Source organism: Eupeodes corollae, chromosome 3, assembly GCF_945859685.1.
Source record: "Eupeodes corollae chromosome 3, idEupCoro1.1, whole genome shotgun sequence".
Taxonomy (NCBI): Eukaryota; Metazoa; Arthropoda; class Insecta; order Diptera; family Syrphidae; genus Eupeodes; species Eupeodes corollae.
In genome coordinates, this window is record NC_079149.1 from 86,327,733 (window position 1) to 86,350,083 (window position 22,351).

At 36.5% G+C, this 22,351-nt stretch overlaps 1 protein-coding gene across 1 annotated transcript in view; it reads left to right on the plus strand.

Moving 5' to 3' along the window:
* The first annotated feature begins 6,908 nt into the window (after window positions 1-6,908).
* The window catches only part of LOC129949088 (GMP synthase [glutamine-hydrolyzing]), a 59,538-nt gene continuing 44,095 nt past the window's right edge, over window positions 6,909-22,351 (plus strand). Inside the window, exon 1 of the mRNA XM_056060324.1 lies at window positions 6,909-7,390. The gene's annotated coding sequence lies outside the window, so the exon portion shown is untranslated. The remainder of the gene's footprint in view (window positions 7,391-22,351) is intronic.

Sequence of the window (22,351 nt, forward strand, 5' to 3'; positions counted from 1 at the left end):
TCTAAAAATACATTTTTTGAGTGCTTTACAACACTATAATATATCTCAATTGTGTTATTGTTTATATAAAGGGAATTCACGATCGGGTGTAAATGGTCTTGCATCAGTGCATGTGCATATTTTTTGTGAATACAGATGCTCTACAGTAACAAAATATATGAATATGCACATGCTTTAGTATTGCAAACTTACTTCGCTGAAACCCTTAAGTATACAAATGCAGAAGCATGAGCAACAGTGTTTTGACAGCAATAAATCAGCTGATATTTAAATAATCAACATGGCTGATCTAATTAAAATAAATAAAAAAAGAGAAAAACCGAATAAAAAGTGGTCAATTGCCGCAATTATGTATAAAAATAATTGATTTACCTTCATCAATAATTGTAGCAGCAGCTTCTTCTATAAGCGAATCAATAATTTGTTTTTTTTTTCAGTTTTCCTCGGCATATTAAAACCAAAATAAACTTTTGAATTTCACATACAAATAAAAATAACTATAATCAACTGTTCTCACAACTGTCAAAAAACGTTGCAAGAACGCCTTGCTTTTTATTTGCTTTTCGGGCGTTCACTATGTTGTGCATATATTTACACTCAAATGCAATTCCCAGACTAAAGGCACTAGATCGTGAGTTCCCCTATTATGTTCTTTTACAGACATTGTTTTTTAAATACAGGTGGAATGTTACTTAACGAACAGTGCTATGTAATATGTCTAAATCTGATTTTAACAAATTTAAATTTTGAAGTCAGTATAAATTAAACTCCCAGAAAAGAGACGTTTATATAATGAGCGCTTGCATTTTGATTTCAAAAACAAGTATTTTTAAGAAAAATTAACAATTTTGTATTTTTTGTGAAACAATATCAGTATACCCACCACCACAATGAATACAGTAGTTTCAAAAATATGTTAGATAATATAGAAAAATAACATAAAGTAAATAATAAATTGGGTGGCGCAACAGTCCGTTTGAGAACTAGGGCCTAGTGACTGACAACTCTCAACCATTCCTGTGTGCGAGTACTGTTGTCAGGGATGGAAGGGACCTACAGTTTTAAGCCGAATCCGAACAGCAAATTTGAGAAAGCACTTTTCATGACAAGAATTACTCTTGGAGAATTTGTCAATTCCTCGCAAGAGGCAGTACCCGTAAACAAAAACTTTAGGTGGAATAGGCAGAGATCGAACCCAAGACTTCTCGCACGACAGTCCATCGCACTAACCATCGTGCCACGGGTATACAGATAAATAATATACAAATCATAAATAAATGCAAGAAATATATAATAATTAAAATTAGCAGTTTTTTTTTAATTTCACACCAATACCCGAAAATCGTTCACACCAAACATTTACACGTTTTCATTTGACATTAAATTTGTTTTTTCACTGGCTGCCAAATTTTGTAGAGATGAAAAAATGTTGCTTTTTCTTAAATTATTTGTGAAAATAAAATGAATTCTAACCAATTCAAATTGAGCCGCAGAACTTTCGATATACTCTACAATGAACTAAAGGGTCTGAAAATGCTAAAAACAAACTTTAGTCTTATGTATGTGAATGGGATCCCGTCATTGAGTGGTTTAACAAATATTTCGATACGGTCATACAAAAAACTCTCAGTATATCACCACCCTACGTCTCGGATGATGATAAAATGAAAATATCCAAGTACTTCCTTTCACATAGTGAAGATGTTCTATATGGTATGTATTCTCTCAAGATTCAATTTTTTGAAAATTCTTGAAGTGCAAACATTTTCTTAAGGATTTGTCTTTATCGTCGACACCCTAAAGTCAATAGTCCTTTTATGTGCTGTAATGGAGCAGCGTATCAGCGCAGACAGGCCGTAAAACTAGCTCGTCTAGAAGAAGAGTTTCCACTGAAGTTCTGGGTTCGGGTGGAGTGGGCTCACGACATAAACCAACAAGAACTACAAGCACGCTTGGCTGCTGCTATACTCTTTGTTTACTTCAACCGATCCGATTAATTCACTAAGGAGAAGCTAATTGTCTACAAATTATATCATAGAATCGACAACAAATAAAACTGTTACAACAAAAATTCATTTTATTTAAAACATTTTCTTTTTTCTTTCACAACAAACTCAATCCAAAATACTGCTTATGACTATTGCTTCTGGCCAAATGTGCCTTCAGAATCGAAATATATATTGTGGCCATCTGAACAAATTATAGGCGGGGCTGAAAAGATTCTGAACGATTTCGTGTAGGTCCTTATGGCCAAAGCAAAGAAGGTCAATTCCTAGTTCAAGATTCCTACCAAAATCACACTCATCCAGAGCAATCACTGAAGCGGTTATGATGGACTGCAATTTGCATGACTATCTCCTTAACTTCTTCCATCGAGAACTCGCCTAATTTGTCCAAACCACTGAGGATCTTCTTGATGTTGGCATCGCTCTCCATTAAGGGGCGATAGTCCACTGTTGTGGTTTTATTCACTTTAACAACGATTCCCACATTGTGGAATGTTTTTGCCACAAATTTTCCTAGCCCGCTGTGACTTAATTCTGTAAATAAAACCACTACCAAATTTATTTCAAAATGAAATTTTTGTTTTGACAGCAGCCATCAGCTATTTTGTTTACATTAATTTGAGCGCTGAATGTTTCGAAAGGTTTGTTTGTTTAGTTCAACTTTAAATTGCTTCTAATTTTCGAGAGGTTTACCAAAAGTGAATGGGAAAACTTGAATTTTCGCGAAAACCGGGTTTTGAACTTGGTGTGAAAAACCTATAAGAGATCATTTTTATGAAGTATAACACCTGAGTTTATTTTCGAAACTCTTAAAAAGACAAAAACTTTCAAGTTAAAACTGTAATTAGCTCAAACCTTTTTTCTAGAACATTAAAGCACATGACATTTTGCTACATTAAGATGAAGAGAATTTGTTTCAAACTATTTTTGGTCCATTGTTAGTAAATAAAAGGAATAGAAATAGTCTTATGTGGCTACCGTAAGGGACTCCAGATGGAACATTAATAGGGTCAGAAAATAATCCATCAATTTTTACTATTTCTACAAATTTTTCAAATATCTTTGGGATAACTCAAATCTTGCAAATGGGCCTGATTGATATTTTTTCCGATTACTTCACAATATTGATTTTTAAGGTCTTGAGTTGATTGTAGAGTATTGAATTAGTCCTTCTATTTCACAGGCAAAAAAGTCTAAGGCTGACCATACACGATAGAGCCAAACATTCATGTAGACCATGTGAGTTAAATAAAAGAATTGTTTCTTATTTTTGTAATATTAATTAACTTTATTATTAAAACCCGACTGGCAGAACATTCAAGTCTCTTGCCATCGTATACCTACTATAAAATGGGGTTACTAATTTCTAGCACGTTTTTGTGAATACAAGTATAATAATTTTAAGATATTTTTCCAAAGAAAGGTCTGGAAATATTTAATTTATTCTATAAAAATATTTTTTTAAGTTAATTACTATGCAAGTACACATATGTATATTTGTTTTTGCTTAAAATGAAAAAAAAAACAAAAATAATCAATCTGTCAAAATTCGTTGTCGTGCATGTCCAGCTTAAGGATGTAATTTATGCTTATTAGAATTTTAATTATTTTTTTGGTAAAAATGTTGCTCTGTATTATAAACAATAAGGCTAGGCGCGCACATGCAACTTTTAGTTTCAAAACTGTTTGGTTTCTAAACTGAGCACTATAGACTTATACGAGAGTCCGCACACATGCAGAAACTATTCGGTCGCCCATTCAAGCAACTTTTTAGTTTGTGTTTTGACACAAACTAAACGATCACCCCAAACCAATTCCTTAGTTTGTGTCACAAGGAATTATAGGTAACTGCGCGCACATTCAACTAAATCGTTGAATAATTTTCTTTAAGTGCAAGAGAGAAACAAACTTAGTCATTGTTTTCCTTTCACAAAAAATTCTGAGGGAAGGGTATCACCTTACATCTCAATTTCACCAGTTTTCTCTTTCATACATTGATTGCGAAAATTTATTAGTTGCTTAAACCCATAAAAAATGTCTGTATCCTTCTATGATACACGTAACTGCGCGCACATGCAACTAAATAGTTTCTTTCGTATGTTTGTATTAATGCATTTCAGTCGAATGATTCTTTGAAGTGTGACGAGGTTAGTTGGATACTTCCAGACGCGCAGAATAATATATCCTTCTCGTAAGTTTGTTTTCATAATTCAATTTGCTACTTTTTAAACGTCAAATGTATTTATGTACTGAAAGGAGGTGGTTATTATTATTTGTAGCTCAAAACAAAACATATTTTTAATTTTTTTTTATTTTCAGATTATTATGTAATAATATCAAAGTGCGTCATCGTTTAAAAAATGGAATAAAGCATAATCCCTCATCAAACGGTACAATTATTTCAAATGCAATTTTGCCTCTCACAAATGGGAATGTTAAGAATAAAACAACGCTGTTGCCGTCGAATCCGAATGATATTAACCAGACTGCAAATGGAAAGTAACATAAACAACACTGCAACGGAAAAGCAGCCACAGGAGCAGCAGAATCAGAAAGAGGAAGATTCTATGATGATCCTAATCGGAGCAAATCTTCATTCGAACATATCTTGGATTTTACCTGCTCATGATATTGGGCTACATCAATCAATTGATGTGTGACCCAAAAGTCGCGAAAGAAAATAATCGAGAGGTAAGATGACGATTTGAATCGATTTGAAATCCACGAACTGACTATATCTATCGGAGAGCTCGAGATTGCTGAAATCTACCGATTTGCAGTGTCCCTGGGGCGGAGGTAACCCTCAAGGACTACGGTTGGACATTCGAGTCCACTGGAACAGAAACACGATGTCTGAACCTGAAGTACAACTACTTGGTAAAAGAATCATGCATCGATTATACTTGGTATTCGATTGTCAGGAGCCACAACAAAAGTATTCAGAAAACAAAAACATGAAAGATCTGGACAGTATTCTGATTATTGTCCAAGGTGTTTTCAGTATGGAGGGTTTGATTGTCCGATTCCATGAGGTAATTGCATTAATGAAAAAATACAAAGCTTATTTGTATTTGGATGCGGCGCATAGTGTGGGAGCGATGGGACCAAATGGTCGCGGTTTTATTGACCATTCTAATGGGCTTTGGCAGTGCTGGCGGTTAAATTGATGAAATAAGTGATTCGGTAGGCCTAAATTATTAACGTTAACCACGAAATCTTAATCTGATTACTTATTAAGTTAAAAGGAATAAATAAATAATAATAAATAAAGGAATAAGTTCATTTTATGATTCGTTAAATAAGAATGTCTGAGAAGGTATAAGCATAAAGTTAGTTACTGAAGATCTATTATATTTTTTTAAAAGATGTTTTATTTTCATTGAAAAAAGATAACATCTATCAAAAATGGCAGTGCTAAAAAACCTTTTGGCAACCGAAAGGAAACCAAAAAAGGAAAATCGCAGTCGTCTAGTAGCCACAATTTTGTTGGGTATATTTTGTTTTGTGTCAATTTGTAAAAATCCATTTCCAGAAATTTGTATTGACTTATGATATTAAAAAAAATATATATAATTTTGAATTCCAACAATATATCTACTCTTTTCTTTCATAACCAAAAGAATAGGGCAACTAATGATCAAACTATTTGGTTTCGAAAAAGTTGCATTTGTGCGCCTAGCCTAAGTGGCATACATTATCTTGCTTCAATAGTAAATGCCCCCTAAAGTTGACTTCATCCATTGGTTCCATTTGTGCCCGGTTTAAATTTCCAATATTATTGATAATTATCTCCGATGGATTGACAGAGCAGAAAAGTGATTTTTTAACAATATTTCTTATTCATTCTCACCTAGCAATAGCATTAGATTTGCATTTCGCTTTATCCTTTTTGAATTGTTCGATAAAATTTTATATTTGTGAGCATTCCGAGACCTAAAAAGTTGAAACTGGTTAATTTAGTTTGTTTGGCTTCATAATGCTGTTAAAAATCTTACGATATTACAAATATTATCAATTTCAATTATAGAATTCAATTACGAAAAACGTTGGTCTTAACGTTTCCTTCTGTTTTTTTTTTTCTCAAGAGAAAATACCGTTAAATCACAAACAAAATATTTTCTTAACTCTACTTTTTTTGTATTTAGTTTTTCGAGCCACTAAGACCCCTTAAACAATTTTTGTCTATTGGATCGTGTGAAGTACTAACTTATTAAAGGGCCATAATGCTGCCCCCTTGCACCTACACTGCTTGGAAAAGTGAAGTGGCACAAGGTTGGGTATTGCCGAAGTACTTTTCGCATTTGAACACTAGAATGCGTAAAATCTCTTTTTTTACTTTTTGTTCTACTTAAAAAGCACCTGCATTGAATTCAATTAAATTTTCTTAAAATTTATTTATTACTTAAAAATAAAATCTAAAAAAAATCAATAAAATCCCTCTTAAAAATCAAGCATGGCAGTAGTGAAACAAAAAACAGGGAAGAAATGTCAAAAGCAACCATATTTGCGTGTGTTAAATGTGAAAATCAACGTATACTTGTTCTGAAACTGCGATAATTATTATTTACTGTCAATTAAAAAAAACGCGTGTGGAACCTCAAGCTGCGGTAAGGGAAATTTAAGCCCCTTTAACACTGTTACAAGTAGGGTACTTCATCCACCCAATAACTTAGGTGAGACATTATTTTCTAGCTATACCCACACAGCTGTTGTGAAACACTTATGCAAATTATATCTGCTAAATAAGTTCCAAGTAACTTGTGTGTGTTTTTACTTAAATATTCTTTAACACGCCCCTACCCTCTAAAATAAAAATCTCTGTTGCCAAGTCAAATTTGTAGTGTGTAGAGAGCCTTAATTAGAAAATCATTGCGCAGAATTGAATTTTGCCACTGAATTTGTTCATCTTCTTCATTTCTTCGCTAGCCGGCAAACAAGAATTTTCGAACAAGAAAATATCTGGAGTTTTTGGGACAAAGTGACAGCTAGCTTCATTTTGAGTACCGCTAGACGGCCATTTTCGATATTCACCCCATCATTTATTTTTTGTCAGTTTTGTGTGTCCCGTTCATCTTCATCTTCGAGTTCGAATCGAATCGAAATTAAATTTTTATTTCCAATATGTCATATAGTAGTGTCGGTATGTAATATTTTTCTTCCGCCGCGAATGTGTGAAAAAAGAAAAACACAATTTTGTTGTAATTAATTTCGCGAGTTATTAATCTCCATTTTGTATATTAAAAACAAATTCCACCAAAAACTTTACGCCGTAAATGCAACAATTCACTTAAAAACTTCGATTGCAATTCCTTCGTGAAAAACGTGCGAAATCCCGACCGAAAGCAAAATTGTACCATTTTTCCAGAGCATATATCTCGCAAAAGGTAATGAAAGAAGAAAAGAAAAAAAAGAAAGAACTTTTATAATAAGCAAAAGACAAAAGAATTTTGCCTTTGCTATCGCTCCGAAAAGTGACCGCTAACCCGAATAAAATTAAATTATTGTGTAAATTTATTATAAAAGTAGAAAATATATATTCCTTCTGATTGCTTATTTAATTTAAAATCAAAATGCGATAAGCTGTTAGCTGGCTGTGCTTTGGCTGGCTGGCTGACTGGCTGGCCATCGTCATCATCCTTTCGAGTTTAAAGAAGCGACAGCGACAGAGGAGCGAGAAACGGAGACGACAGACGAAGTGTGTGCGAGACATTTCGATTTTTCTGCTGTTCTCGATTTTCCCCCACTTGTATGTGAAACTGAAAAATTCGGTTTATGCACTTTTGCATATATTTTTGTGTTTTAATTTAGAGAATTTTTATAAAACAAATGAATGGAATCAATTTTCCAAATTCCACAGAGAAACGATTGTTGTGGGATTTTTGCGTTGTTTGTTGGTTTTTTTTTTGTATTGGCTATCATCATCTTAATCGGAGAAAAGGTGTGGTGAGCTTGTTAGCTATGTTTTACATATTCGGTGGTTAATAATCCTGGAAGAGCCTTAAAAGTTCAGGAATAATATAGCTGCCAAGAGCAGAGTGCTGGTAACAATATTTTGTTTGTTTTTATCTTCAAAATGTCTGATGATGATTTGCAAAATTGATGTAAGGATTAGGGGGCCTTGCGAAGTTCGACGTTTCCAAGTCAAAAAAATGTTTTTCTATTTATACAGTTTCAAGATACTATGAACTTTTCTACCCACCTGTCTATATTTATACTTTTTTTAAAAGCCAGGTACTTTATATATTTAAGTAGGTATGTATTTTTATCCACAAAAGCAGATTCGGCTAATTAAAATTTGTTCATAAATCACACATCATGAATATACCGCATGCTTAAGTTGTTAAAATTAAGCAATGGTAGGTCAGAAAAACAGGAGAGTCACATCAAATTAGCAAAGCTTGTCCTGTGCATTGGTGTTTTCTTAGCATATTTTATTTGTTATAGGTTATAGGAAGGATAAATGTATAGTCTACGGCCGTCGTTGTACGTATTCTCTTAGAGTCGCTAGCCATATTATTGGAAGCACTGAAGAATTTGCATGATAAATAATCTAAGTATAAACTTTAAATCGATAAATTTGTTATATTTCTATAAGAAAATAAGAAAACCTAATTAAGATACCTCAAAATTAAGATTTTGCAGAAAATCTATAGTGTGTCTAATAATATGCCATGGGACAGTACTTTAAAGTTAGAAATAAATTCGTTGTTTATAAGAGGCATCATCAAATTTGTTTATTTGTTGTTTACTATGAAAATGTTTATCAAATAAAAAATATTAGAAAGTTTTTTTCTTCAATAGGATAAAATTAAAAACGTAAAATTTAACAGATTTATTCAATGGGTAGATAAGGAGAAAATCATTCATGAATTTGAAGCGGGCTTCAGGAAGAACTATTCCACAATCGACCAAATATTAACGCTAACATGTTGAAATCTGCAAGAAGAACCACAAAAAGCTTTACGCTTTTTTTATAGATTTTCGAGCAGCATTCGACTCTGTTTCTAGAGAGGCGCTTTTCTATAGGCTATATGGATATAGAATATCGACAAAATTAAAAAAACGTTTTGCAAACAATGTATACAAATAATATAGCTTCCGTTTGGGATGGAAACTTCTTGTCCGAACGTTTTGAGACTGCAATGGGTGTGAAGCAAGGCTCTTTATATTATATATAAACGACATAACGAAGATAGTAAGAGGTGGGATTGTGATAGACCGAACAAGTATTCCAACGCTTATGTTTGCAGATGATATCGTTTTTCTCGCAGATACTGTAGAATGTATGCAGTTTATGATAAAGCGGCTTGATGGCTTTTGCAATACTTGTAATCTCTCTGTAAACCTAACAAAATGCAAAATTATGATGATATTTAGAAATGGTGGCGGAAGATACAGTCGAAATGTAAAGTGGAATTCGCAAGATAACTTACTTACTTAAGGTGGCGCTACAGTCCTGTGTGAACTAGGGCCTCACCCAACAAACTTCTCCATCTAGCTCGGTCCCTAGCTAGATGTCTCCAGTTTCGCGCTCCAAGTTGGGTGAGGTCACCTTCCACTTGTGCGCGCCACCTGATCCGCGGTCTTCCTCTACTGCGCTGTACTGTGGGTGCGGATTCGAAGACTTTCCGGGCCGGAGCATTGGTTTCCATGCGCTCTACGTGACCCAGCCATCTTAGTCGTTGGACTTTTACTCTTCTTGCTAAGTCTACGTCGCTGTACAGCCCGTACAGTTCGTCGTTCCATCTTCTCCTCCACTCCCCTTCGATGCATACGGGACCGTAGATCACACGAAGAACTTTTCTCTCGAAGCGACCCAAGGTGCTTTCATCCGCTTTTGTCATGGTCCATGCTTCTGCACCGTATAGCAGGACGGGGATGATAAGGGTCTTATATAACAACACTTTGGTCCCTCGAGAGAGGACATTACTACTCAATTGCTTTCTTAGTCCAAAGAAACAGCGGTTAGCAAGAGTTATTCTGCGTTTGATCTCAGCGCTGGTGTTGTTTTCAGCGTTTACAGCGGAGCCTAGGTAGACGAAGTCCTTGACTACCTCAAAGGTACGTCTGTCGATTGTGACGTTTTGACCAAAACGTCGGTGTTGTATGTCCTTTCTAGACGACAGCATGTACTTTGTTTTGCCCTCATTAACCGTTAAACCCATTTTTGCCGTCTCTGCCTCAATACTCACAAAAGCCCCATTGACATCACGCTGAGTTCTTTCGATTATGTCAATGTCATCAGCATATGCCAGTAATTGGACAGACTTTTGAAAGATAGTGCCTCTAGTGTTGACGTGTGAGCTCTGCACTATTCTTTCAAGCACGATGTTAAAAAAATCGCATGACAGCGCATCACCTTGTCTAAAACCTTTTTTGACATCAAAAGGTTCTGTTAAGTTGTTTCCAACCTTTATGGAGCAGCGTGAATTCTCCATGGTCATCCTGCACAAACGGACGAGTTTGGCAGGGATGCCAAAACTAGACATGGCTTTATACAGCTCGTCCCTGTAGATGCTGTCATATGCGGCCTTGAAATCGATGAAAAGATGGTGGGTGTCGATTTGGTGCTCTTGAGTTTATTCCAGGATCTGCCGTAATGTGAATATTTGATCAACTGTGGACTTTCCTGGTCTAAAACCACACTGATAAGGACCTATCAGGTTGTTGACGATGGGCTTTAGACGTTCACATATTATGGCAGAGAAGATTTTATAGGCGATGTTAAGTAGACTTATTCCTCTATAGTTGGTGCAGTTTAGAGGGTCTCCTTTTTTCAGGATCGGGCAAACAATACTGAGGTTCCATTCATCGGGCATGTTTTCTTCCGACCATATCTTACAGATAAGTTGGTGCATGCTCCTAACCAACTTATCTCCAGCTGCTTTAAAGAGCTCGGCATTCAAGCCATCTGCTCCAGCGGCTTTATTAGACTTCAACTTAGATATGGCAATCTTTACTTCGTCTAAGTCGGGAGGACGGGATTGTTGGCTTTCGTCGTCTATATCGAATGGGTCATCCTGCCTGACAGCGGGATTCAGTTCTTCGTCGCCGTTATACAGTCTGCAAAAGTGGTCCTTCCATATCCTCAGCATTGACTGCGGTTCCACTATGATGTTTCCACTTTCGTCTTTGCAGCCTTCGGTTCTAGGTTTATGTACCTGTGAATTTCGTTTCACCTGTTCATAAAACTTTCGAACCTCATTCCTGCTTTTATACCTCTCAACATCTTCGACCGCACGCTTCTCATGCCCTCTCTTTTTCCTTCTGAAAAGTCAGCGTTCCTCTCGCCTCTTCTGCTCATAGAGCTCACGAGCAGCTCTCGTCCTTTTATGCAGCGCCGCTTTGCGTGCCTGTTGTTTGGCTGCATTTGCCTGCCGACATTCCTCATCAAACCAGGGGTTCCTTGTTGGTGGCTGTTTGAAACCCAGCACATCAGAGGCGGCTTCTCTGATTGCATCTTGGCAATGTTGCCACTGGTTTTCGATACATTGTGTTGGCGGCAGAGAACTTCGAGAGAGGTTACTTGTCACTCGGTCGGAAAAGGATTTGGCGATCTCTGGCGATTGTAGCCGTTCGACGTTGTATCTTCTCCCAGCACCTCCCTGTTTTGCCTTGGGTCTGGAAATCCGAAGTGCTACCCTGGCTACAACGAGGTAGTGGTCCGAGTCGATGTTAGCTCCTCGGAAAGTTCGTACATCCATAATGCTGGAAGCGTGTCTGGCGTCGATCGCAATATGGTCAATCTGGTTGACGGTAGATTGATCTGGAGAAGTCCAAGTTCCTTTGTGGATGTTGAGGTGTGGAAAACGCGTACTGGCTACCATGACGTTTCGCCCCGCAGCAAAATCTATGAGCCTGAATCCATTATCGGAAGTGTTGTCGTGCAGGCTGTTTTTCCCGATTATTCCACCAAAGATGTCTTCCCTTCCTAGCTTGGCATTAAAATCGCCCAGGACTATTTTAATATCGTAGCTAGGGCACTGCTCATATGTTTTGTCTAAGAGCTCGAAGAACATATCTTTGGTGTTGTCGTCTTTCTCTTCTGTGGGGGCGTGCGCGCATATCAGGCTAATGTTGCCGAATTTAGCCTTGATGCGTATGGTCATGAGGCGCTCATTGATGCACCTATAGCTCAAGACTTCTTGCCTAAGTCTGGCTCCAATGACGAATCCGCATCCAAATAAGCGCTGTTGGTTTTCGTGGTAGCAGTCACCATAGTAAATATCGCAGTTTTTCATCCTCTTTTTGCCCGGCCCATCCCATCGTATTTCCTGGATGGCGGTGATATCTGCTTTATATCGTTCTAGGGCCTCCGCTAATTCTTCGGCCGCACGTGGTCTGTTAAGGGACCTAACATTCCACGTGCATATCCGAAGTTCGTTGTCCTTTATTCGTTTGCGTTGGTTGTCAACTCCAAGGATGGGGAGCCGGATAAAACCGCTCCTTACAGGCCTGGGCTCCGAATAAGTCGAAGAAGCCCTATAAGGTGTTCACTCAGTAGTTCAACCTTACTGGAACTGTAGACGCCACCGTTGATTCCATCTCGGGAATTCCTCCGCTGCCGTCTGGATAAGGAGAGGTGCCTTAGTGGAAACACCTCTCCCCACCTCTCTCGTTTGCTGCCCCCAACAACTTTCCACTGGGGTTGGAACCCAATCTCCAGTTGAGGTACTAGGCACCCGATGTTCACCACGTGGAGGTGAGAGTAGGAGTTGATAGACAGAGGTTGGTTTTAAGAAAAAACCTATGGACGCTTGTGTCCTCTTGAATGCACATGTCTACCATTTGAACATCATTCGCAAGATAAACCCATTGAAATTTTTCGAGAATACTAGTACCTTGGAGCCTTTATCACCCCTAATGTTAGCTTAAACAAACATCTTAAAAACAAGTTATCTGAAGCTAAACGCTTGATCTGTTCACTTTGGGGCAAATGCATAAGTAATAGACATGTAAGTTAGCTATTCCAATCGACAGCATCCACAATTCTTTTATATGGAGCCCAAGTGTAGGGATACTGTTCATTTGAAGCAGTTGACAAATTTTTGCGCTACTTTCTTAAGCGAATATTTAGATTACCAAATAGTACCCCCAACTACATGTAGTACCCGTAGTATGATGGTTAGTGCGTTGGACTGTCATGCCAGAGGTCTTGGGTTCGATCCCTGCCTATCCCATCTAAAGTCTTTTCACGGGTACTGCCTCTTGCGAGGAACTGACAAATTCTCCAAGGGTAATTCTTGTCATGAAAAAGTGCTTTCTCAAATTAGCCGTTCGGATTCGGCATATAAACTGTAGGTCCCCTCCATTTCTGACAACATTACTCGCACACAGGAATGGTTGAGAGTTGTAAGTCACTAGGCCCTAGTTCTCAACGGACTGTTGCACCACCCAATTTTTAAAGGCTCCTATGTTTTGTAACACATTAAAAATGCATTTCAATAACATGGTAAAAGTTATTGCGATGGAGAAAGAAAGGTTACCTAAAAAAGTCCTTAAGCATATTATAAGAACAAAAGGAAATCTAATACAAGAATGGAAGCGTCTAGCTTCTGAATGTAGAGTAGCCCTTGACATTAAGCCAGATCTTAATTCTGAATCACTAAGAAGACAGTTTGATAATTTATTAGAAAAAAATTAGCAACACTGTATATCAAAAATATGTCAATGAACCCCAAGCTTCTCAATACTGTAGCAAACTTAAATACAATCTGGAAGAACAAACAAATCTTTTAAACTGCTATACAACTGATAAAATAAGCACTATTCTTAAAATGATAGGAGAATTTGTTAATTTGAATTACATTCCACACCGACCAGAACTACCTATATTATGCAACACATGTAATATGAACGTAAGGGAAGACGTCTTACAGTTTCTAGCAATATGTCCAATTTTAAAGGTAATTCGAAAACAATTTTTCGGTTCATATTTTCTGCCATCGATATATTAAACGGATAACTAGCCTAGGACCTATTGTAAATACAACTACACCGTAAGCTCACTTCACTAGAGAAAACGCATACAAATAATATAAATATAAATCAAAGACTTAACATTTTATATAAATCAATTCCAATCTGGTAGACGGGCTTGGACCAAACCAAAATAGACTTAGAAAACTATAATTGCTTGTAACTTTTGTAATGAAATAAAGTCAATATTACTGCTATTACATTACTACTACTTAAAAACGTAACAAAATTTACCGACGATTTATTTCTAGTACCCTGCTACTTCATGCTCCTTCATTGGGTTAATAATTCACCTATCGGATCGTTCCTCTATAGTACCTATTAGATTGTTTCAAGCCTAAAAACCTCATAATAAATGATGATGTGCCCCACGCCTCTGGTCTCTCTGCAACGCTCTTGACACACTGTAGATCTCCTGTCTACAACATCTAATCCAATACAATGTTTCGCTGTTCCCCCTTTAATCTGGCTTATGTCCTCAAGACTTATATACAGCTAAGAGCAATAAAATAATAGTGGTTACTGAAATTAAGTATGCCTCTGAGTTGGTTAAAATACAATACAGCGGTTAGTTTAGGTTATAGTGGCTGTCCAAGATGGAAACGGACACAATTAGGCCAGTTTAATGGTTTATTGTGATACCACATGAATCTTGAGGCTTCCTCCTAAGCTCAATGGAACCAGTTTAAGTCCCTTACGAAACGTGAGGGGCTAATTATACTGATATGATTTAGATCGTTAAAGAAGAATTCTCCTAGGTAATTCTTGCGTTTTCGAGCCAGAGCAGGGCATGTGCAGAGAAGACGAAGAACTGTTTCTTCCTCGTCCATACAGCTTCTGCAAGTCATTTGAGAATACGCCTAGTCTCGTGGCGTGCTTTCCTATTAGACAGTGTCCGGTTATGACTTCTATTATCAAGCTTATATACGATCTTTGTATATACACCTACATACTTACTTTGTTATTAAATAACAAAATATGATTTATCCATTCGAAAATTTATATTTTTCCGTTTAATATATGATACAACTAAACTTTCAAGAGGAATGAAATGGTAGTGCGATACTAAAAAATACATTATTTGAAAAAATAACGGTATATTTCAAAATATTTGTTTAAATAAACTTAATACGTAGTAGCATGACCATGATTTTTGATAACGGGTCAACAAAGCCTTTTCATGATATCTATAGGGCATTGACATCTCTTCAATAGTATAGTCTGCCACGCGTGATGAACAACAGCCAAAAGTTCGTTGTTGTTGTTGGCTTTCTTAATGTCTGCCCACAGGTTTTCTATTGGATTGAGGTCAGGAGATTGACCAATCCATAACCTCAATTCCATTGTCGCGAAGCCATTCCTTAGCCAACTTACTCGTACGCTTTGGAACGTTATCTTGCTGTAATATCCATTTTAGCGGCATGTCATCTTCTGCAAAGGGCAGCATCGTATTCTGCAGTATTTCGACGTAAGCGTGCTTGTCCATTATGCCATCGATTTTATGGATTGGACACCTCTGCAGGAAAAGCAGCCCCAAACCATAATACTAGACCTGCCATGCTTCGCCGTCTTAATGGGATCATATTCTGTATTAGGGGCGCCTTACATACTGACGGGAGCCATTACCTCCATATAAAATAGTTTTGGATTCATCAGTCCATAAAATATTTCTCCACTTGTGAGTGGGACAAGTGAGATGTTCTTTGGCAAATTGAAGACGTCGGGTCACATGACTTTTCTTCAAAAGTGGCACCTGTGAACACCACAGGCAAGGTTTAGCTCGTCGCGGATTTCTATAGCAGACATTGTTGGTCGATTTTTAAAACAACGAGTGACCTGTCGAACTTTAGCCTCTGAAAGAATCCGCTTTTTACCACGTTTTTGATTTCTTTTTTTGTAGGTGATCGCATCATTGGGGCTGAGAAGCGGACTAGTTTGTACACCTCCTTGTAGGCCTTGCCTTGTTTTGTAAAATTTTGAATCAAAGTTCTTTTTTCTTCGCTACAATGTTTTCCTCGTCCCACTAAATTATGAACAGTCCAATTATTTTTGTTTAATACAACAAAAAACTTCAAAATTAATATTAACTTACTTTTTGTACTATTAATGGAATATTTTGTTGTAAATTCAATATTCATAAATTTGTATGCTTGTCGCTACTATTTTATTGCTCGCTTAGAAAAATAAAACAAGCGGTGAATAATAACGGTTAAAGTTTGACACCTGAAAAGCAAAGTCAGGGTTGTCACACATAAGCGTTAATGAAATAATGCATAATGGAGACCGATGCGATGGTGCACAGTACGCGAAATGTGTAGTAGAATTAATTCAACTAACAGGCTACTATTTCATTGCTCGTAGCTGAATGTTCAAAGCTTGAGTGTGAAACGAGGCAACAGGGAGGGTATGGGTAGGAGAGGGACGGGCGAGGAAGGATTCTTCAGGAGAAGGACTTGGGCGGAATCGGGGAAGGGAAGGATTGTCCAGCTACGGTGGCAAGACCCCCCCATCCGACGAGTACAGCTGAGCAACGCAAGCATGCCGCAGCTACCGTAGCGGACAATCCTTCACTTCCCCGATTCCGCCCAAGTCCTTCTCCTGAAGAATCCTTCCTCGCCCGTCCCTCTCCTACCCATACCCTCCCTGTTGCCTCGTTTCAAATGTAACTCCAATCTCTGGGCTGGTGCTCCTGTAACTTATATGGATATTATTGATCATAGAGTAGGTATTATTTAATTAGTTATAGTATCGTCATTGGATCATTTCGGTAGCTTAATCATCCACATAAAGTTTTTTTGTCTCACCATTTTTACCTTTATTTTAAAGGTTTATGCTCTAGAAAAATAGCCAGCTGCATTCCTCACCTTAAACAGTTCAACCGTAATACTCGTGGTTCTAGAAATTCTAATCAATACACGCTCAAGCTCAAGCTCGTCGTATTTTCAAGTACAGATATCCGTCCTTTAGCCTTACCAACCGAATTTGGATGCCTTACCACACTCTGTCTTTCCCAATCATTGCAGTATGTATTCAGAAATTCAAAATCAAGGTCCACCAACACTTCCTTTCAAACCCTCTCTCCCTTTTCTAATGCTTAAATTCTGTAATAAGGGTAGTCATATCCCCTTGAGTGTGCTCTCATTATTATACGTCATAAATTAATAAAATAATCCGTTAAGAACTAATAGCTAGCGACTTACAACTCTCGACCATTCGTGTGTGCGAGTAATGTTATCAGTGATGGAGGGGACTCCCAGGCCAAACACGCCGGCTAATTTGAGAAAGCACTTTTGGAGTATTTGTAAAATCCTCGCTAGAGACAGTACCAGTAAACAAACCTTAAGAGGCACAGGCAGGTATCCAAGACCTCTGGCATTACAGTCCTACGCGCTAACCATCACGACACGAGTACTACAATAAAACGTAATAGGGATGTTTTGTTCAAAGGAAATATAACAAAAATCATTTTTAATAGTTGGACATAAATAAATAAATAAGTTTGAGATATACCTAAGCTAAGGATGATATATCGTATACCTACCCTTGAAACTCAGAACATAATTGTAACTCAGAACATAATTATAAAACCTCCGCAAGCTAGGAATAGGCAAAGAAAGTTAAGTTAAGTTTCCAGCTGAATTGAATATTAATGAGCTAAACAGTAAATTTGTTTCTACACCTATAATAACTCTAAAAGACCATGTATCTCTTAATACCATAACTCAACCTTCTACAGACACTTTGTTCAATTTCGATTGTGTGAACGCCTTAGACATAGTTGCATAAGTATAAAGTCCAATGCCACTGGTGCTGATGATTTGAATCCTATTTTCATTAAAGCTATTCTTAATTTGCTTCTGCCTTATTTTACAAATGTCAATCCTTACCACTGGCCTTTTCCCACATCAATGGAAAAAAGCAAAAATAATTCCCATCCCCAAAAACTCGCTTTACAATGAATTTAAACCAATTTCAATACTTCCTTTTCTGCCTAAGGTCTGTGAAAGGATAATGCAAAAACAATTAAGCAACTTCGTCAGTCGCAACATCCTTTTAGTAGATGTTTAATCAGGTTTTCGTTCGCACCATAGCTGTATAACGGCACTAACTAAAATAATCGAAGACATACGGACTGAACTCGATATTGATAAAGTAACTTTTTTAGTCCTATTAAGCTTTTCAAAAGCATTCGACATGGTGAATCACTCCATACTTCTGAATAAACTGCGTAACAGATTCAACATATCTTCAGAAGCTATTAAACTACTTTCTTCCTTTTATAAAACCTGTCCTTTGTGTTTAATTGACGACTGCGCTTTCACCCTAAACCAAGAACTAGAAAAGATATCCTACTGGGCGTCGTCGTGCAATGGGTTGGTTCTTAACGCAAGCAAATGCGAAAGCCTGGTTATATTAAAAAATGAATTAGACTTAACATACTCTCCTTCCATATTTTTAAACCAGAACCCATTAGAATTCGTAAATTCCAGTAAAAATCTAGGAGTAATCTTCAATAAAACATTGACCTGAAATGACCACATCAACAAATTAGTAGGTTAAACTTATGGAACGCTTAGAAAGCTGTGGACCGCCCAAAACATCACTCCATTTAAAACCAGACTAATGCTTGCAAGGACCCTTGTAATACCTATTCTCACTCATGGATGCGAAATTTTTTACAACTGCGATTCCATGAGCAAAAATAAATTAAACATAGCATTCATTCGGTACATCTTTGGGTTAAGAAGGTACGACCATATTTCACATTTGCAAGAGATTCGGCTTAGTATGCCTTTAAATGACTTCATGAAGCTTCGAACATTGATACTGTTTTTTAAAATCTTGAAAACACGTCAATAAGCCTATCTCTTTGAAAAAATCAGAATGTCAATATGTTTGACCTCTGAAAGGCAATTTTTTCATCGCTGCACGTCGCCTCTGGAACTCACTTCAAACTCGTTTGCGGGATATAAGTGATATGCATATTTTCCAAAAGAGTATTAAAATCTTCTTTTCGAACCCAAGCAACTAATTTAACTAAGCTACATATCTTCTCTTCTTAACTTTAACTAACTTAACTATCGTTTCTCTTTCTTTTCCTATTTCTATCATTTCTATTTTAACGTCAATTAATTTTATCGATAAATTATTATCATTTTCTTTTTTTTTATTTAATTTAATTTTATATTATTTTCTTATCGTATTTAAAAAAAAAAATTAATTGTTATATAAAGTTTAGCCATAGGTTTTCATAAATTTATAAGATATCTATTATCTTACAGTGTAAGCTTTATAAATAAATAAACTGAAATTGAAGAAGATCTCGAAATTCTAAGAACTTGGTTGTCTGTTCATAAATTAATCCTTAGTGAAAAAACTAAAATAATGTCATTCAAAACTTCTAGTCATTAGCTTTGCAATTACAATTTTATATTCCATGGTTCGAATTGTAGACAATTCACCTTTCCTTTACATAGTGGTAGACCTAATTTTTAAGCAGTTGGTTCTTGTTCCGATTCTTGTTTCAAAATTGATTCAGTGCACAGTTTTATATATCTACTAGTTACAATTTATTTTAATCTTAACTGGAAAGATCATATATGCAATATAAAAATTTGATGCTTATACTAGAAAAATGTATCTGTTAAAACCATTCCACCATAAACCATAACACCAACTCAAGCTTGCCCCAATATAACCAAGCTTATATTGGAACAAAGCCTACTCTCTCTCACAAAACGTATTTAAAAGTTTTGCAATGGAACATGAAAGGCTATTTCAACAATTGCCACGAATTGCAATTGTTAATTAATGACCTCAATCCATCTATTATATCTCTGCAGGAAACTCATTTGCAAACCAATCTGTCCCCCCTGCCCCCAAAACAATATACATCCTATTTCCACAACTTCGCATCCAACACTTATGCGAAACAAGGTACTGGATTATTAATACACAAATCTATCCCACACACACATTTACCTATTAACTCAAACATATCTACAGTTGCTATAGAAATCAACCTCAACATTAAAATTACTGTGATCTCATTATATATCCACCCCTCTCAAGCATTCACCTCTAATGATTTATCAAATATTCTTAATAATATTCAAACACCAATTCTGTTAACTGGTGATATTAATTGCTGGAATACTCTATGGGGTTCACCAATAACCAACATCAGGGGAATGGAATTCGAAAATTTCCTTTTAAATACAAATCTTGCCGTTTTAAATGACGGAAGCCCGACCCATTTCTCCACACATAAGACATGGACACATGTTGACTTATCAGCTATTTCATCTCAACTGATCCCTAAAACTTCATGGGAAGTTTTAGATGATTTACACGGTAGTGACCATCTTCCACTCGTTACAAAAATTGATCTAGGATATCAATCTTTCCCAAAAAAACCTACAGGTAAATTTCAAACTGACCGTGCCAACTGGGATTTATACCAAAGAACAATTCTTAATACTTTAGACAATTATAGTATTTGTTCCAACATAAACAAGGAAGCTGCATTAATTTCCAAAACTTTACGCACTGCTGCCAACGTAGCAATTCCTCAAACTAAAAATATTCCCCATAAAAAGATAACCCCATGGTGGTCTTCGGAGCTATCTATTCTCCGCAATAACAAACAAAATCTATGGAACATTTTTCAAAAACACCTCAATAATACCAACCTGGTAAATTATCGTAAAGCTAATGCCTTATTCCGCAAAAACTGTAAAATAGCAAAAAGGGAATGCTTTCAAAAGTTTACTTCAAACATTAACCCAAACTCTTCAAGCAAAAAAATGTGGGCAGACATAAAAACCTTATCAGGTAATTATACCCAATCTTCAATTAATAACATATTCACCGAAGCGGGTTCAGTTTATAACCCATCTGAAATCTGTGAATACTTTGGCAATACCTGGTCCACATACTCTAATGATTCCAACTTTACATCAACCTTCCTCTGATCCTAAAGGGTACAGACCAATCTCCTTGCTACCCTGTACTGGAAAACTTTTAGAGAAAATTATATCTAAACGACTTCTCTGGTTTATTGAAAAAAATAATTATCTAAACTTAAAGCAAGTCGCATTTAAACATGGACGTAGTACCACCGACTCATTGCTACACATTGACGAGTATATAAGCTCTGCTTTATCATGCAAAAATCATGTCTCCGTACTATCCCTTGACTTTGAGAAAGCATTTGATAGGATCGGCATCCATGTCATCCTGAATAAGCTCGCTCATTGGAAAGTTGGTCCTAAAATATTTTCATACATAAAATCTTTTCTTTCAAATAGACAATTCAGAGTTAAAGCAAACAACTTCTATTCAAAAATATATAAACTATTTAACGGTATTCCCCAAGGTTCTCCCCTTTCAGTGACCTTATTCATAATCGCCTACAATGACATAAGCGAAATCATAAGCAATTATACAAAAATAGATCATTGTCTGTATGCGGATGATTTGATCTTGTTATCAAAATGCAATGACAATAATCGTACGAGAGAAAACTTCAATAGCGTCTTAGTCGATCTCAATCTTTGGTGCGCCCAATCAGGGGCTATTATATCACCTGATAAAAGCAAACACCTACATATATGTAAAAAAAGAAATTGTCCAACTTTTGACATTTATTTATTATCATTCAAAATTCAGAATGTAAACTCATCAACTATTTTAGGCATTACTTTTGATAATAAATATAGTTTTAAGGATCATTGTCTATCTATTAAGAACAAACTAGCTACCAGACTCAATATAATAAGGTTCTTATCGTCTAAAAATAGCTTTACACATATTAATACACTTATTCTTGTAACTCGTAGCATTATTCTATCCAAAATTGATTACGGGTTGGCAGTCTATGGGAAATGCGCCAAATCTACACTCAACATCATCAAACCAATCTACCACACCTCAATCAGGACTAGCTTGAAAGCATTTGCTACTACTCCAATAAAGAACATCTTAACTGAAGCAGGCTTCTCAACCATAGAGCACCGCAGAGATCTTTTAACCGCACGTCTCGCACATAAGATATGTCAATCTTACAGATCCCCAATAATAGAGGATGCAAAGAAAATTATAAAACGTAAAAAAACACCAAAATGCCCTTCTGCCATCTACATCGCTCTGAATGAATCCAGCAAAATTGGTATTACTCCATCAATAAGTAACCTCAGTCCTGGTAACATACCTCCATGGGAATTCCCAACCGATACGATAAATACCTCTCTAGCGACATTAAAAAAGAATTCCTCGTCTAAGGAAATGTACACACAGATGTTTCATGAAATAACTGACATGTACAAAAACGATTCATGGGATTTCATCTATACAGATGGGTCAAA